The following is a 12,280-nucleotide window of genomic DNA, read 5'->3' on the forward strand; positions in this document are numbered from 1 at the left end:
ACCCTACCTGGGGTGTCCACTGAGCATTTCCGCGAACTCTACTTGAAGTTCTCTGGGCATGGGATTTTGACATGTTACCTAAGCCAAAAGGAATGAGTGGGAAACAATCAAGACTACAGATAGAAGCACTTGCATTTGAATGAGTTTCAAGCATGCTTGGGTACTCGTGTGATCTGAGTGACTCAGTTTTGGAATACAACTGTCGCGTGGTGCACCGCAACCTCCAGGCACCCCGGAGTTTCTGAAAAAAAATTTTCTGCGATTTTCACGAAACCACTTTTCTTCAACTTGAATTGGGCTAAAAATCCATCCCTGAAAATAAAAATTCTCTGAGTAGTGTGTAAATGCTCATCCTTACCCTACCTGGGGTGTCCACTGAGCATTTCCGCGAGCTCTACTTGAAGTTCTCTGGGCATGGGATTTTGACATGTTACGCAAACCAAAAGGAATGAGTGGGAAACAATCAAGAAAAGAGATAGAGGCACTTGCATTTGAATGAGTTTCAAGCATGCCTAGGTACTCGTGTGATCTGAGTGACTCAGTTTTGGAATACAACTGTCGCATGGTGCACCGCGACCTCAAGGCACCCCGGAGTTTCTGAAAAAAAATTTTCTGCAATTTTCACGAAACCACTTTTCATCAACTTGAATTGGGCTAAAAATCCATCCCTGAAAATAAATATTCTCTGAGTATTGTGGAAATGCTGATCCTTACCCTACCTGGGGTGTCCACTGAGCATTTCCGCGAACTCTACTTGAAGTTCTCTGGGCATGGGATTTTGACATGTTACCCAAACCAAAAGGAATGAGTGGGAAACAATCAAGACAACAGATAGAAGCACTTGCATTTGAATGAGTTTCAATCATGCTTGGGAACTCGTGTGATCTGAGTGACTCAGTTTTGGAATACAACTGTCGCGTGGTGCACCGCGACCTCCAGGCACCCCGGAGTTTCTGAAAAAAAATTTTCTGCGATTTTCACGAAACCACTTTTCTTCAACTTGAATTGGGCTAAAAATCCATCACTGAAAATAAATATTCTCTGAGTAGTGTGGAAATGCTGATCCTTACCCTACCTGGGGTGTCCACTGAGCATTTCCGCGAACTCTACTTGAAGTTCTCTGGGCATGGGATTTTGACATGTTACCTAAGCCAAAAGGAATGAGTGGGAAACAATCAAGACTACAGATAGAAGCACTTGCATTTGAATGAGTTTCAAGCATGCTTGGGTACTCGTGTGATCTGAGTGACTCAGTTTTGGAATACAACTGTCGCGTGGTGCACCGCGACCTCCAGGCACCCCGGAGTTTCTGAAAAAAAATTTTCTGCGATTTTCACGAAACCACTTTTCTTCAACTTGAATTGGGCTAAAAATCCATCACTGAAAATAAAAATTCTCTGAGTAGTGTGGAAATACTGATCCTTACCCTGCCTGGGTTGTCCACTGAGCATTTCCGCGAGCTCTACCTGAAGTTCTCTGGGCATGGGATTTTGACATGTTCCCCAAACCAAAAGGAATGAGTGGGAAACAATCAAGACAACAGATAGAAGTACTTGCATTTGAATGAGTTTCAAGCATGCTTGGGTACTCGTGTGATCTGAGTGACTCAGTTTTGGAATACAACTGTCGCGTGGTGCACCGCGACCTCCAGGCACCCCGGAGTTTCTGAAAAAAAATTTTCTGCGATTTTCACGAAACCACTTTTCTTCAACTTGAATTGGGCTAAAAATCCATCCCTGAAAATAAAAATTCTCTGAGTAGTGTGTAAATGCTCATCCTTACCCTACCTGGGGTGTCCACTGAGCATTTCCGCTACCTCTACTTGAAGTTCTCTGGGCATGGGATTTTGACATGTTACGCAAACCAAAAGGAATGAGTGGGAAACAATCAAGACAACAGATAGAAGCACTTGCATTTGAATGAGTTTCAAGCATGCTTGGGTACTCGTGTGATCTGAATGACTCAGTTTTGGAATACAACTGTCGCGTGGTGCACCGCGACCTCCAGGCACCCCGGAGTTTCTGAAAAAAAATTTTCTGCGATTTTCACGAAACCACTTTTCTTCAACTTGAATTGGGCTAAAAATCCATCACTGAAAATAAAAATTCTCTGAGTAGTGTGGAAATACTGATCCTTACCCTGCCTGGGTTGTCCACTGAGCATTTCCGCGAGCTCTACCTGAAGTTCTCTGGGCATGGGATTTTGACATGTTCCCCAAACCAAAAGGAATGAGTGGGAAACAATCAAGACAACAGATAGAACTACTTGCATTTAAATGAGTTTCAAGCATGCTTGGGTACTCGGGTGATCTGAGTGACTCAGTTTTGGAATACAACTGTCGCGTGGTGCACAGCGACCTCCAGGCACCCCGGAGTTTCTGAAAAGAAATTTTCTGCGATTTTCACGAAACCACTTTTCTTCAATTTGAATTGGGCTAAAAATCCATACCTGAAAATAAAAATTCTCTGAGTAGTGTGTAAATGCTGATCCTTACCCTGCTTGTGTTGTCCACTGAGCATTTCCGCGACCTCTACCTGAAGTTCTCTGGGCATGGGATTTTGACATGTTCCCCAAACCAAAAAGAATGAGTGGGAAACAATCAAGACAACAGATAGAAGCACTTGCATTTGAATGAGTTTCAAGCATGCTTGGGTACTCGTGTGATCTGAGTGACTCAGTTTTGGAATACAACTGTCGCGTGGTGCATCGCGACCTCAAGGCACCCCGGAGTTTCTGAAAAAAAATTTTCTGCGATTTTCACGAAACCACTTTTCATCAACTTGAATTGGGCTAAAAATCCATCCCTGAAAATAAATATTCTCTGAGTAGTGTGGAAATGCTGATCCTTACCCTGCCAGGGTTGTCCACTGAGCATTTCCGCGAACTCTACCTGAAGTTCTCTGGGCATGGGATTTTGACATGTTCCCCAAACCAAAAGGAATGAGTGGGAAACAATCAAGACAACAGATACAAGCACTTGCATTTGAATGAGTTTCAAGCATGCTTGGGTACTCGTGTGATCTGAGTGACTCAGTTTTGGAATACAACTGTCGCGTGGTGCACCGCGACCTCCAGGCACCCCGGAGTTTCTGAAAAAAAATTTTCTGCGATTTTCACGAAACCACTTTTCTTCAACTTGAATTGGGCTAAAAATCCATCACTGAAAATAAAAATTCTCTGAGTAGTGTGGAAATACTGATCCTTACCCTGCCTGGGTTGTCCACTGAGCATTTCCGCGAGCTCTACCTGAAGTTCTCTGGGCATGGGATTTTGACATGTTCCCCAAACCAAAAGGAATGAGTGGGAAACAATCAAGACAACAGATAGAAGCACTTGCATTTGAATGAGTTTCAAGCATGCTTGGGTACTCGTGTGATCTGAGTGACTCAGTTTTGGAATACAACTGTCGCGTGGTGCACCGCGACCTCCAGGCACCCCGGAGTTTCTGAAAAAAAATTTTCTGCGATTTTCACGAAACCACTTTTCTTCAACTTGAATTGGGCTAGAAATCCATCCCTGAAAATAAAAATTCTCTGAGTAGTGTGTAAATGCTCATCCTTACTCTACCTGGGGTGTCCACTGAGCATTTCCGCGACCTCTACTTGAAGTTCTCTGGGCATGGGATTTTGACATGTTACGCAAACCAAAAGGAATGAGTGGGAAACAATCAAGACAACAGATAGAAGCACTTGCATTTGAATGAGTTTCAAGCATGCTTGGGTACTCGTGTGATCTGAGTGACTCAGTTTTGGAATACAACTGTCGCGTGGTGCACCGCAACCTCCAGGCACCCCGGAGTTTCTGAAAAAAAATTTTCTGCGATTTTCACGAAACCACTTTTCTTCAACTTGAATTGGGCTAAAAATCCATCCCTGAAAATAAAAATTCTCTGAGTAGTGTGTAAATGCTGATCCTTACCCTACCTGGGGTGTCCACTGAGCATTTCCGCGAACTCTACTTGAAGTTCTCTGGGCATGGGATTTTGACATGTTACCCAAACTAAAAGGAATGAGTGGGAAACAATCAAGACAACAGATAGAAGCACTTGCATTTGAATGAGTTTCAAGCATGCTTGGGTAGTCGTGTGATCTGAGTGACTCAGTTTTGGAATACAACTGTCGCGTGGTGCACCGCGACCTCCAGGCACCCCGGAGTTTCTGAAAAAAAATTTTCTGCGATTTTCACGAAACCACTTTTCTTCAACTTGAATTGGGCTAAAAATCCATCACTGAAAATAAAAATTCTCTGAGTAGTGTGGAAATACTGATCCTTACCCTGCCTGGGTTGTCTACTGAGCATTTCCGCGAGCTCTACCTGAAGTTCTCTGGGCATGGGATTTTGACATGTTCCCCAAACCAAAAGGAATGAGTGGGAAACAATCAAGACAACAGATAGAAGCACTTGCATTTGAATGAGTTTCAAGCATGCTTGGGTACTCGTGTGATCTGAGTGACTCAGTTTTGGAATACAACTGTCGCGTGGTGCACCGCGACCTCCAGGCACCCTGGAGTTTCTGAAAAAAAATTTTCTGCGATTTTCACGAAACCACTTTTCTTCAACTTGAATTGGGCTAAAAATCCATCCCTGAAAATAAAAATTCTCTGAGTAGTGTGTAAATGCTCATCCTTACCCTGCCTGGGTTGTCCACTGAGCATTTCCGCGAACTCTACCTGAAGTTCTCTGGGCATGGGATTTTGACATGTTCCCCAAACCAAAAGGAATGAGTGGGAAACAATCAAGAAAAGAGATAGAGGCACTTGCATTTGAATGAGTTTCAAGCATGCCTGGGTACTCGTGTGATCTGAGTGACTCAGTTTTGGAATACAACTGTCGCGTGGTGCATCGCGACCTCAAGGCACCCCGGAGTTTCTGAAAAAAAATTTTCTGCAATTTTCACGAAACCACTTTTCATCAACTTGAATTGGGCTAAAAATCCATCCCTGAAAATAAATATTCTCTGAGTAGTGTGGAAATGCTGATCCTTACCCTACCTGGGTTGTCCACTGAGCATTTCCGCGAACTCTACCTGAAGTTCTCTGGGCATGGGATTTTGACATGTTCCCCAAACCAAAAGGAATGAGTGGGAAACAATCAAGAAAAGAGATAGAGGCACTTGCATTTGAATGAGTTTCAAGCATGCCTGGGTACTCGTGTGATCTGAGTGACTCAGTTTTGGAATACAACTGTCGCGTGGTGCACCGCGACCTCCAGGCACCCCGGAGTTTCTGAAAAAAAATTTTCTGCGATTTTCACGAAACCACTTTTCTTCAACTTGAATTGGGCTAAAAATGCATACCTGAAAATAAAAATTCTCTGAGTAGTGTGGAAATGCTGATCCTTACCCTGCCTGGGTTGTCCACTGAGCATTTCCGCGAACTCTACCTGAAGTTCTCTGGGCATGGGATTTTGACATGTTCCCCAAACCAAAAGGAATGAGTGGGAAACAATCAAGAAAAGAGATAGAGGCACTTGCATTTGAATGAGTTTCAAGCATGCCTGGGTACTCGTGTGATCTGAGTGACTCAGTTTTGGAATACAACTGTCGCGTGGTGCATCGCGACCTCAAGGCACCCCGGAGTTTCTGAAAAAAAATTTTCTGCAATTTTCACGAATCCACTTTTCATCAACTTGAATTGGGCTAAAAATCCATCCCTGAAAATAAATATTCTCTGAGTAATGTGGAAATGCTGATCCTTACCCTACCTGGGGTGTCCACTGAGCATTTCCGCGAACTCTACTTGAAGTTCTCTGGGCATGGGATTTTGACATGTTACCCAAACCAAAAGGAATGAGTGGGAAACAATCAAGACAACAGATAGAAGCACTTGCATTTGAATGAGTTTCAAGCATGCTTGGGTACTCGTGTGATTTGAGTGACTCAGTTTTGGAATACAACTGTCGCGTGGTGCACCGCGACCTCCAGGCACCCCGGAGTTTCTGAAAAAAAATTTTCTGCGATTTTCACGAAACCACTTTTCTTCAACTTGAATTGGGCTAAAAATCCATCACTGAAAATAAAAATTCTCTGAGTAGTGTGGAAATACTGATCCTTACCCTGCCTGGGTTGTCCACTGAGCATTTCCGCGAGCTCTACCTGAAGTTCTCTGGGCATGGGATTTTGACATGTTCCACAAACCAAAAGGAATGAGTGGGAAACAATCAAGACAACAGATAGAAGCACTTGCATTTGAATGAGTTTCAAGCATGCTTGGGTACTCGTGTGATCTGAGTGACTCAGTGTTGGAATACAACTGTCGCGTGGTGCACCGCGACCTCCAGGCACCCCGGAGTTTCTGAAAAAAAATTTTCTGCGATTTTCACGAAACCACTTTTCTTCAACTTGAATTGGGCTAAAAATCCATCCCTGAAAATAAAAATTCTCTGAGTAGTGTGGAAATACTGATCCTTACCCTACCTGGGGTGTCCACTGAGCATTTCCGCGACCTCTACTTGAAGTTCTCTGGGCATGGGATTTTGACATGTTACGCAAACCAAAAGGAATGAGTGGGAAACAATCAAGACAACAGATAGAAGCACTTGCATTTGAATGAGTTTCAAGCATGCTTGGGTACTCGTGTGATCTGAGTGACTCAGTTTTCGAATACAACTGTTGCGTGGTGCACCGCGACCTCCAAGCACCCCGGAGTTTCTGAAAAAAAATTTTCTGCGATTTTCACGAAACCACTTTTCTTCAACTTGAATTGGGCTAAAAATCCATCACTGAAAATAAAAATTCTCTGAGTAGTGTGGAAATACTGATCCTTACCCTGCCTGGGTTATCCACTGAGCATTTCCGCAAGCTCTACCTGAAGTTCTCTGGGCATGGGATTTTGACATGTTCCCCAAACCAAAAGGAATGAGTGGGAAACAATCAAGACAACAGATAGAAGCACTTGCATTTGAATGAGTTTCAAGCATGCTTGGGTACTCGTGTGATCTGAGTGACTCAGTTTTGGAATACAACTGTCGCGTGGTGCACCGCGACCTCCAGGCACCCTGGAGTTTCTGAAAAAAAATTTTCTGCGATTTTCACGAAACCACTTTTCTTCAACTTGAATTGGGCTAAAAATCCATCCCTGAAAATAAAAATTCTCTGAGTAGTGTGTAAATGCTCATCCTTACCCTGCCTGGGTTGTCCACTGAGCATTTCCGCGAACTCTACCTGAAGTTCTCTGGGCATGGGATTTTGACATGTTCCCCAAACCAAAAGGAATGAGTGGGAAACAATCAAGAAAAGAGATAGAGGCACTTGCATTTGAATGAGTTTCAAGCATGCCTGGGTACTCGTGTGATCTGAGTGACTCAGTTTTGGAATACAACTGTCGCGTGGTGCATCGCGACCTCAAGGCACCCCGGAGTTTCTGAAAAAAAATTTTCTGCAATTTTCACGAAACCACTTTTCATCAACTTGAATTGGGCTAAAAATCCATCCCTGAAAATAAATATTCTCTGAGTAGTGTGGAAATGCTGATCCTTACCCTACCTGGGTTGTCCACTGAGCATTTCCGCGAACTCTACCTGAAGTTCTCTGGGCATGGGATTTTGACATGTTCCCCAAACCAAAAGGAATGAGTGGGAAACAATCAAGAAAAGAGATAGAGGCACTTGCATTTGAATGAGTTTCAAGCATGCCTGGGTACTCGTGTGATCTGAGTGACTCAGTTTTGGAATACAACTGTCGCGTGGTGCACCGCGACCTCCAGGCACCCCGGAGTTTCTGAAAAAAAATTTTCTGCGATTTTCACGAAACCACTTTTCTTCAACTTGAATTGGGCTAAAAATGCATACCTGAAAATAAAAATTCTCTGAGTAGTGTGGAAATGCTGATCCTTACCCTGCCTGGGTTGTCCACTGAGCATTTCCGCGAACTCTACCTGAAGTTCTCTGGGCATGGGATTTTGACATGTTCCCCAAACCAAAAGGAATGAGTGGGAAACAATCAAGAAAAGAGATAGAGGCACTTGCATTTGAATGAGTTTCAAGCATGCCTGGGTACTCGTGTGATCTGAGTGACTCAGTTTTGGAATACAACTGTCGCGTGGTGCATCGCGACCTCAAGGCACCCCGGAGTTTCTGAAAAAAAATTTTCTGCAATTTTCACGAATCCACTTTTCATCAACTTGAATTGGGCTAAAAATCCATCCCTGAAAATAAATATTCTCTGAGTAATGTGGAAATGCTGATCCTTACCCTACCTGGGGTGTCCACTGAGCATTTCCGCGAACTCTACTTGAAGTTCTCTGGGCATGGGATTTTGACATGTTACCCAAACCAAAAGGAATGAGTGGGAAACAATCAAGACAACAGATAGAAGCACTTGCATTTGAATGAGTTTCAAGCATGCTTGGGTACTCGTGTGATTTGAGTGACTCAGTTTTGGAATACAACTGTCGCGTGGTGCACCGCGACCTCCAGGCACCCCGGAGTTTCTGAAAAAAAATTTTCTGCGATTTTCACGAAACCACTTTTCTTCAACTTGAATTGGGCTAAAAATCCATCACTGAAAATAAAAATTCTCTGAGTAGTGTGGAAATACTGATCCTTACCCTGCCTGGGTTGTCCACTGAGCATTTCCGCGAGCTCTACCTGAAGTTCTCTGGGCATGGGATTTTGACATGTTCCACAAACCAAAAGGAATGAGTGGGAAACAATCAAGACAACAGATAGAAGCACTTGCATTTGAATGAGTTTCAAGCATGCTTGGGTACTCGTGTGATCTGAGTGACTCAGTTTTCGAATACAACTGTTGCGTGGTGCACCGCGACCTCCAAGCACCCCGGAGTTTCTGAAAAAAAATTTTCTGCGATTTTCACGAAACCACTTTTCTTCAACTTGAATTGGGCTAAAAATCCATCACTGAAAATAAAAATTCTCTGAGTAGTGTGGAAATACTGATCCTTACCCTGCCTGGGTTATCCACTGAGCATTTCCGCAAGCTCTACCTGAAGTTCTCTGGGCATGGGATTTTGACATGTTCCCCAAACCAAAAGGAATGAGTGGAAAACAATCAAGACAACAGATAGAAGCACTTGCATTTGAATTAGTTTCAAGAATGCTTAGGTACTCGTGTGATCTGAGTGACTCAGTTTTGGAATACAACTGTTGCGTGGTGCACCGCGACCTCCAGGCACCCCGGAGTTTCTGAAAAAAAATTTTCTGCGATTTTCACGAAACCACTTTTCTTCAACTTGAATTGGGCTAAAAATCCATACCTGAAAATAAAAATTCTCTGAGTAGTGTGTAAATGCTGATCCTTACCCTGCCTGGGTTGTCCACTGAGCATTTCCGCGACCTCTACCTGAAGTTCTCTGGGCATGGGATTTTGACATGTTCCCCAAACCAAAAGGAATGAGTGGGAAACAATCAAGACAACAGATAGAAGCACTTGCATTTGAATGAGTTTCAAGCATGCTTGGGTACTCGTGTGATCTGAGTGACTCAGTGTTGGAATACAACTGTCGCGTGGTGCACCGCGACCTCCAGGCACCCCGGAGTTTCTGAAAAAAAATTTTCTGCGATTTTCACGAAACCACTTTTCTTCAACTTGAATTGGGCTAAAAATCCATCCCTGAAAATAAAAATTCTCTGAGTAGTGTGGAAATACTGATCCTTACCCTACCTGGGGTGTCCACTGAGCATTTCCGCGACCTCTACTTGAAGTTCTCTGGGCATGGGATTTTGACATGTTACGCAAACCAAAAGGAATGAGTGGGAAACAATCAAGACAACAGATAGAAGCACTTGCATTTGAATGAGTTTCAAGCATGCTTGGGTACTCGTGTGATCTGAGTGACTCAGTTTTCGAATACAACTGTTGCGTGGTGCACCGCGACCTCCAAGCACCCCGGAGTTTCTGAAAAAAAATTTTCTGCGATTTTCACGAAACCACTTTTCTTCAACTTGAATTGGGCTAAAAATCCATCACTGAAAATAAAAATTCTCTGAGTAGTGTGGAAATACTGATCCTTACCCTGCCTGGGTTATCCACTGAGCATTTCCGCAAGCTCTACCTGAAGTTCTCTGGGCATGGGATTTTGACATGTTCCCCAAACCAAAAGGAATGAGTGGAAAACAATCAAGACAACAGATAGAAGCACTTGCATTTGAATTAGTTTCAAGAATGCTTGGGTACTCGTGTGATCTGAGTGACTCAGTTTTGGAATACAACTGTTGCGTGGTGCACCGCGACCTCCAGGCACCCCGGAGTTTCTGAAAAAAAATTTTCTGCGATTTTCACGAAACCACTTTTCTTCAACTTGAATTGGGCTAAAAATCCATACCTGAAAATAAAAATTCTCTGAGTAGTGTGTAAATGCTGATCCTTACCCTGCCTGGGTTGTCCACTGAGCATTTCCGCGACCTCTACCTGAAGTTCTCTGGGCATGGGATTTTGACATGTTCCCCAAACCAAAAGGAATGAGTGGGAAACAATCAAGACAACAGATAGAAGCACTTGCATTTGAATGAGTTTCAAGCATGCTTGGGTACTCGTGTGATCTGAGTGACTCAGTTTTGGAAAACAACTGTCGCGTGGTGCACCGCGACCTCCAGGCACCCCGGAGTTTCTGAAAAAAAATTTTCTGCGATTTTCACGAAACCACTTTTCTTCAACTTGAATTGGGCTAAAAATCCTTCCCTGAAAATAAAAATTCTCTGAGTAGTGTGTAAATGCTCATCCTTACCCTGCCTGGGTTGTCCACTGAGCATTTCCGCGAACTCTACCTGAAGTTCTCTGGGCATGGGATTTTGACATGTTCCCCAAACCAAAAGAAATGAGTGGGAAACAATCAAGAAAAGAGATAGAGGCACTTGCATTTGAATGAGTTTCAAGCATGCCTGGGTACTCGTGTGATCTGAGTGACTCAGTTTTGGAATACAACTGTCGCGTGGTGCATCGCGACCTCAAGGCACCCCGGAGTTTCTGAAAAAAAATTTTCTGCAATTTTCACGAAACCACTTTTCATCAACTTGAATTGGGCTAAAAATCCATTCCTGAAAATAAATATTCTCTGAGTAGTGTGGAAATGCTGATCCTTACCCTACCTGGGTTGTCCACTGAGCATTTCCGCGAACTCTACCTGAAGTTCTCTGGGCATGGGATTTTGACATGTTCCCCAAACCAAAAGGAATGAGTGGGAAACAATCAAGAAAAGAGATAGAGGCACTTGCATTTTAATGAGTTTCAAGCATGCCTGGGTACTCGTGTGATCTGAGTGACTCAGTTTTGGAATACAACTGTCGCGTGGTGCACCGCGAACTCCAGGCACCCCGGAGTTTCTGAAAAAAAATTTTCTGCGATTTTCACGAAACCACTTTTCTTCAACTTGAATTGGGCTAAAAATGCATACCTGAAAATAAAAATTCTCTGAGTAGTGTGGAAATGCTGATCCTTACCCTGCCTGGGTTGTCCACTGAGCATTTCCGCGAACTCTACCTGAAGTTCTCTGGGCATGGGATTTTGACATGTTCCCCAAACCAAAAGGAATGAGTGGGAAACAATCAAGAAAAGAGATAGAGGCACTTGCATTTGAATGAGTTTCAAGCATGCCTGGGTACTCGTGTGATCTGAGTGACTCAGTTTTGGAATACAACTGTCGCGTGGTGCATCGCGACCTCAAGGCACCCCGGAGTTTCTGAAAAAAAATTTTCTGCAATTTTCACGAATCCACTTTTCATCAACTTGAATTGGGCTAAAAATCCATCCCTGAAAATAAATATTCTCTGAGTAGTGTGGAAATGCTGATCCTTACCCTACCTGGGGTGTCCACTGAGCATTTCCGCGAACTCTACTTGAAGTTCTCTGGGCATGGGATTTTGACATGTTACCCAAACCAAAAGGAATGAGTGGGAAACAATCAAGACAACAGATAGAAGCACTTGCATTTGAATGAGTTTCAAGCATGCTTGGGTACTCGTGTGATCTGAGTGACTCAGTTTTGGAATACAACTGTCGCGTGGTGCACCGCAACCTCCAGGCACCCCGGAGTTTCTGAAAAAAAATTTTCTGCGATTTTCACGAAACCACTTTTCTTCAACTTGAATTGGGCTAAAAATCCATCCCTGAAAATAAAAATTCTCTGAGTAGTGTGGAAATACTGATCCTTACCCTGCCTGGGTTGTCCACTGAGCATTTCCGCGAGCTCTACCTGAAGTTCTCTGGGCATGGGATTTTGACATGTTCCACAAACCAAAAGGAATGAGTGGGAAACAATCAAGACAACAGATAGAAGCACTTGCATTTGAATGAGTTTCAAGCATGCTTGGGTACTCGTGTGATCTG

The sequence above is a fragment of the Atractosteus spatula genome, chromosome 3, assembly GCF_055471065.1.
Source record: "Atractosteus spatula isolate fAtrSpa1 chromosome 3, fAtrSpa1.hap1, whole genome shotgun sequence".
Lineage (NCBI taxonomy): Eukaryota > Metazoa > Chordata > Actinopteri > Semionotiformes > Lepisosteidae > Atractosteus > Atractosteus spatula.